General features: G+C 45.0%; 1 protein-coding gene across 2 annotated transcripts in view; it reads left to right on the top strand.

Moving 5' to 3' along the window:
• LOC143041053 (glutamate receptor ionotropic, delta-2-like) overlaps window positions 1-7500 on the top strand; it is a 561193-nt gene that overhangs the window by 412257 nt on the left and 141436 nt on the right. The gene's annotated exons all lie outside the window — the stretch shown is intronic.

Genomic DNA, 7500 nt, shown 5'->3' with positions numbered 1-7500 from the left:
ATTCACCTTGGTCTTTGGATCACATGTTGTACTGTATACACCACATTAACCATATCACCACATTCCCATACACCATGCAGGCAGTGTCACAATCACCCAGACATGGTGGCGACACAAGACATCCGCTCCGGCCGACACTACAGCATCAGCTTAATCAGCAATTTAGCTCAGCGCACGGAAGCGGACTGACACACAGACACACAAACGCACGCCATAGATGCAGTCAATCGCCAACCCGGATTAACACACGGGAACACAATACTGTTCAACCCTTTCCCCCTGGATATATTATGTATGTAGTATATTATGTTTGTAGTAATTATGAACCAAGAACAAACTTGTAAAGGGCCAAACAACCCGACTAAAAATCTTGACAAGGTGACTGCGAGCACCTCAAAATTCAGTAAACTCAGCATTTCCGGAACACAAAACCAGACTGCACGAGTCGAGCAACCAGTCGGTGTGTGTCGTGCCCTAGATCAATTGTGTACAGTGTATAACGTGGCTTAGTGACTAAATGTGTACAGTGTTTAACCAGATTGCCTCAATTTTTAATAAATAAGAAGAAAACTCCCGTTTTGGAGTTTATCTCGCCCGCATTAACTCCTCCCTATGTAACCCCCAACCCAAGAAGGTTACAGTACCCGTGATCGACAGCTATTTCCCTCCCGTAAGAGAGCTCAGAGCTCGTATGACCGATCTATGGGTAATGCTTTGACCTTACACGCACACACACACCCAACTCCCCGCCCACGAGAGTTGGAGTAACGACTCGAAGCGCAGTGATACTGAAATAATTTCAGCCTTGGCCAGGATTCGAACCAAGTACCACCAGTACCTCCGTACTGACAGTCTGTGTGTGTGTGTGTGTGTGTGTGTGTGTGTGTGTGTGTGTGTGTGTGTGTGTGTGTGTGTGTGTGTGTGTGTGTGTGTGTGTGTGTGTGTGTGTGTGTGTGTGTGTGTGTGTGTGTGTGTGTGTGTGTGTGTGATTCACCATGGTCTTAGGTCATGTGTTGGACTCATAATCGACTGCTATTTCCCTCCCGAAAGAGAGCTCAGAGCTCAGATATGACCGATCTATGGGTGCTGTGACCTTACACACACACACACACACACACACACACACACACACACACACACACACACACACACACACACACACACACACACACACACACACACACACACACACACACACACACACACACACACACACACACACACACACACACACGCACGCACGCACACACACACACACACACACACACACACACACACACACACACACACACACACACACACACACAACTTCCTGCCCACGAGAGTTGGGGTAACGACTCCCAGCGCAGTGATACTGAAATTATTTCAGCCCTCGGCGGGATTTGAACCCGGACCGCTGTAGTGGCGGCCGGGAACTCTACCACTGTGCCATCAAGTGTGTGTGTGTGTGTGTGTGTGTGTGTGTGTGTGTGTGTGTGTGTGTGTGTGTGTGTGTGTGTGTGTGTGTGTGTGTGTGTGTGTGTGTGTGTGTGTGTGTGTGTGTGTGTGTGTGTGTGTGTGTGTTTGTGTTTGTGTGTAATGGTAGGTTAATTAAAGTCACAACGCGATGATATAACTATTATTTGTACAAGAGTATGGCACGAGCGTGTGCCCTCAACCAAAACAGGAACAACACTGCTTACCCAGCGTAGGCTTGCTCAAACGCGCAGAAATTACAATTTCATTATCGCAAACCTGCTAGGGGGTACATACTTACATAAATTTGTTAAATAATTATATAGTATTATTACTATAATACACGTTCCCACTACATAGCTCGTCCACCATCTCTCGGTGTCCTAACCAAGGAAATAACATTTATGGTAGGGAGTAGAAAATACAGGAAATATAATAAACACAATGAAACATGGTGTAATAACATACTGGGAAGTAAATATCAATAAATTGCCCGACGTCTGGGACATGATGCAATTAGAATGATACAGAATGAAACATAGGAAAATGGAACAATACAATAATCATACATGTGGCAGACAAGTAGAAGTTATCGAATGTAACCAAAGTTCACATCCCCCTCGGTTATGCCAAGCACAACTGAGGCTACACATAGTTGTTTACATAATGTACATACTGAATAGATATCAGTTACAATGACAAAAATTTACACATCAAGATAATTGTACACAATAGCTTCACTCGACCATGAAGGCATTGTACCTTTTGAACGTAGATGATACGAATGGTGAACAGGGGATAACACATTGGGAACAGTGAGCCTTGGGGGAGGATGGGTAAACGCAGGTATGGGCACCTGTGTCTTCTTAAGCCTATCAGGATGTAAAACTTCACTATGTCCCTGAAATGTGCCAGAAAACATGAACTTATTGGGATGAAGCCTTTGCGTCGCCAGAAAAGGACCAGAAATAATTGTATTTAGATTGTCGCTCAGGCATTTGTTTAAATACATGATCACCGACTTGGATGGAAACAAGTGAAGCCTTATGTTGTTTCTGTATCATGTTTGATCTAGACTCCTCAAGGTTCCTTCTGACAGAATCATAAATGGTATGCAATGTATGACACTGAAGGTGACTGTAATGAATGGGACTATCCAAGAGATCATACGGAAACCTCTTCTCAGAACCATAAATGACATAATGAGGTGTCTTTCCCGTTGCTACATTGACAGTGCTACTAATGCAGGCACTGGCATGGGGTAGCCAGTCTTTTCAAGTTTCCTACAGATCACTAGCAATGTGCCTTAGGATGTCAAGTATTTTCCTATTCGTCCGCTCCACCAGACCGTTTGAGGAGGGGTGGTACGTAGCCAAAAAAGCTTGGGTGATGTTGTATTGTTTGCAAATATTGGCTATGACCTCATTCTTAAACTTAGTCCCATTGTCGCTAAGCAACACTGAAGGATCAGAGTAAGGACAGAAAACATGGGAAACTAGAGCATGATCAACAACTGGAGCAGAGAGTGAATCAGGAGGTTGTGTGTATCTCATAGAACTCGTCTCTGGATGTATATTCCTAAGACGCAGTTCGTAGATCCCAGTGGATCTACTTTCACCTATTGACTGAATGTTCCCTTGCTTGGTTCTGGTTTTTATACCATTTGAAAATGCCGACATAAAATATCTGCTATGGGATTGACAGTCTTAACAATAATTAACATTAAATTTAAATAACAAGGAGGTTAGACATTTGTACATGGTACAATATATTACTGTTTCTATTGTGTAGTTGTTTCTTGTGATTTAATATGTGTCTGTATTTATTTGGGTAAGGAATATAACGTGTGTGTTGGAATAAATGTTGTCTCTCCTCTTAGCTAATCTCAGGCTTTGGACACATGATAGTACGATAATGTGTGTGTTTTGTCGTAGTTTTCAATGGATGGTTTGTGGTAAAGTTACAGGAGTCAATCTCACAAAACGACTAAAGTGATCAACACATACAAGAACGTACATTGAGCCTTGAATGCTACGGGACAATCGCAAGAGATCAATGGCGACAGTGTCGAAGGGACGAGAAGGAGTAGGATACTATAGAATAGGAGCAGTGTGAATAGAACCTTTGTTCTGAGCACAAGACTTGCACTGGGCTACATGAATGGTAATGTCTAAACGCATTCTAGGCCAATAATATTTCTTGTAAGCCATAGCCAGAGTTTTGTCACCACCTGGGTGACCAGCTTGAGAGGACTCATGAGCAAGAGATAAAACATCCGGGACTAAAGACTCAGGAATCACTAACTGTGCCACATCTTGCTCAAGCACTTTCAAGTTACGAGTGAGAACACTGTCTTGCAAGGGGAATTGAGACAGAGGTACCGGCAATTTTGGCAAGGAAGCTACATTGTCAGATTCTAAGGCATAAATGACAGCAGACCAAACAGGGTTCTCACGTTGAGCTTTGGCTAAATCTCGCAGAGAGAAGTTGTGAATCACAGCAATAGCAGCTATGGGTACATTTCGTGAAAGTGCATCAGCAACATTGTTTGCACGTCGCGGGATATGATTCAGGACTGGATTAAACTCCTCAATAGTAAGAAACCATCTGGTTGGGCGGCCTAAAATATTTTTGTCTTTGAAAAATTGTGTGACAGCACTATGGTCTGTGTAAACTGTGATGGGATATCCAAAGATGATGTCATGAAAATATTTTAAAGCCCATACCATTGCTAAAGCTTCCAGATGTATAACAGAGTAGAGAGAAACAGCATGATTGAGTTTGCGGCTGGCATATGCAATGACATGTGAACGATAATAATCTACTTTCTGCATAAGGACAGCTCCAATACCCCATAAGAATCAGTGCAAACGGTAAAAGGAATAGTATAAGCTGGGATTGCCTACATGGGCACCTGTGTGAGTGCCTACTTCAAGGTGTCAAAACTTTTCTGATAAGCATCATGCCACTGGAAGGAAACATCCTTTTTGAGGAAACGAGTAAGAGGTGATGCAATAGAAGCAAAGTCTTTCACAAAAGCACGATAGTATCCTGCTAATCCTAGGAAAGAACGTACTTGGTCAACTGTCTTAGGTGTAGGAAAATTTCTAACAGCTTTGATCTTGTCATCTGTAGTATGAATGCCATCTTTGTCTACTACATGAACTAAGAATTGCATGCTGGACTTAAAATATCAATATTTTGATAAATTGAGCTTTAACCCAGCTTCAGCAAAGCTTTGCAAGACTAAGGACAACTTATGGAAGTGACTTTCCACATCCTTGGAAACTAGAATCAAGTCATTCAGGTACCCAAAAACTCCATTACCCACTAGTTCATGAAAAATTGAGTAAATAAGCCGCTCACATGTTGAAGGAATATTCCGCAATCCCATGGGGCAGCGAAACCATTCATAATGACCTGACCGAGTCGAGAAAGCCGTGATCTTACGAGACTTTTCTTCCAAAGGAATCTACCAAAAGCCAACTTTTAATTCCAAAGTGGTGAACACTGTGTTACCTGATCCTATGGACTGAAAAAGATCACTCAACACAGGCAAAGGGTAATGATCTGGAACTGTAACATCAATGACACGCCTATAATCCACAACAGTGCGGAATGATCCATTCTTCTTGGGCACAAGAAGGAGTGGAGACTTTCACTCAGAACGAGACTCTTTGATGACACTTTCACTCAACAACTCGTCAACCAAAGAATGAGCTTCAAGTCTGCGAGAATGAGGCAACCCGTAAGAAGTTACGTAGACTGGACGCATCTCACATGCGGCAACCCTCGCCCTTTAATAAGAATGGCTGTGCCGTTGGAGAGAGGATTGCCGAGGTCAGGGCCCGACACTAGGAGTGCCTAGATCACGTACCTAGCACTAAGACTGCCTAGGTAAAGTACCTGGCAGGAAGACTGTCTAGGTCAAGGACCTAGTTAGTAGAGGTAGGGAGACCCTGTCCCTTATCTCTGATTGTACATAATCTTCGTACCTGAGAAAAATTCAAGAGAGTCCCACCGAGGCTTTACATCACCCGCTAAATCATCATTTTAGGTAGCAAAACCCATTTGTTCTGTTACAGTAACGTGGTCCCCACGCACAGTGGAAAGAGTACCCTTTAAAGCAAGACGTCTAACACGAACAGAGTCAGGTTCAAGTACGACGAGAACTCCCAACCCACGGCTTCCGATAACTTCCCCCTCACCTTCACCCTCACTCTCTCCCCTATAGTTCACCTCCCCTAGTTGTTAATACTTCCCCTGCTTTCGCCCCCAGAATTGTTTATATTAAACCCATCTTCCGTGAGAACCCGACCGTGGATACAAAACTTCGCTGGTTTGCTGAAATTACCAAGTCATTCAGGCTCAATCCGGAGTTAGCTGAGGTGAAAATGTTTGCTGTCACCTCTCGGTATGTGCATATTTCACGTAGACGTACCGAAATAATTGAGAGTGCCACGAAGGGCAATTCTTATCCTTGAAGCTCGATGTTCAGGACTCAATCGATAGACCACGTAAATTCCCCACGTATCTCGTCACCCGCTACCCTGTCGCCGTTAACCCGTTCCAAGCAAAAAACCCTCCGGGCGTATACAAAGTGTGCCGTCTCTACCAACACGGGACACCCATCAACGCCTTGTTATTGTCTGGAGCCACCCCTAACCACCACCTACAGAACGTCACTCCAGTTTCCTTCCTTGCCTACCACCGTTCGAGTTTCGAAGGATGAAAAATGAACAGCCTTGGTGCTTCAAATGCTGAGGTGTGGGACATATATCTCGGTATTGTTCTGCATCCATTGACAATTGTGGCTGGTGTGCAGGTACTCACCCCTTCCGTACTTGCCCACATCGCATCCCCTTTCAGCCCACCAACACTAATGAAGCTTCTACTGCCGACCAACTTCCCATTCCCACTCCAAATTTGTCCAAGTCACAAACCCGGGGTGAATGTATGGTACGGATGTACAAAGCACGCTCAGGTAGCCACCTCCCTGACTGCATACGCGCCACCACCACCCCCTCGGTCACACCCAAGAGCCGTCCCACTGCTGACACCCTCAAACCTGTCTGAATCGCCACAAGTAATTGCCCTCCGCGAGGCCGTTACCAACCTAACGGCACGTTGCACAGCAATTACAACGCGCTTTGATACAATAAAAAAATCACACCAATAGCCTCGCCGCACAACAAATCTCCACTGAGCGCACCCAACAAGTCGTCATCACGACAGCCGCCACCTTCTTCGAGGAACTGGAGATCCTCACCAACTGGTTCGAAAGGTTCAGTAACGTCATTGTCTCCGCCAGCCACCTGTAAACCCAAAGTCAGACTCTGCTAATGAGATGAAACTTTACATCATCACTTGGAATGCTTGTGGCATCAACAATTATTCGAAAACTACCTCCCTCAAGACCTATGTAGGCCGCCACCAACCACAAATTATACCTATCCAAGAAGCTTTTGTTGGCCGCCACGATCATGGGACAGAGGCATCCCCACTCTCAGGTTACGTCTCATATATCCATCATGTCAGGAATAGCCTGTGGGCTCATCCTTTCCCCAGAAAAGTCGGGCATTCTTTCCTAGGGGCCCCGGAACACTGCCGGTGTTCACTGTAGGACACAGCGTCATCCCGCCCTGCGCACAGTATACCTATACCTGGCAGCGCCACCACGCATCCCTCCAGCCATACCTGCTCGGCAGCGCATTCATCTCATCATCTAAGGTCTCCTTCACCGGCTAGAACAGCGCTTTATCCCCTTTAAATGGCTCACCAGCAATACCGCTGGACTCTCCATCCACTTAGCAAGAACCATCTATGTTGCCTTCATTCGGTTATTCATAAACTATCTCACTTCAGTCCTTGGCCAACTCCCCAAGACTTCATTGGTGCCTTCAGAAAGATTCCAGAACAGAGTGATGCGGCACATCCTTGGAAGCCCCACCTCCACCAGAGTAGTAAACAGGTAGACCGAGCTTAATCTTCCTTCAGTTATTGCAAGAATGCATCTTAACATCTATTTCAGCGTCAAGTGCCTCC

Source organism: Oratosquilla oratoria, chromosome 30 (assembly GCF_046742065.1).
Source record: "Oratosquilla oratoria isolate Oo_2021 chromosome 30, ASM4674206v1, whole genome shotgun sequence".
In the NCBI taxonomy this organism is placed as follows: Eukaryota; Metazoa; Arthropoda; class Malacostraca; order Stomatopoda; family Squillidae; genus Oratosquilla; species Oratosquilla oratoria.
The sequence above is the reverse complement of the archived record's forward strand: the minus strand, read 5'-3'. Positions and strand labels throughout refer to the sequence as shown.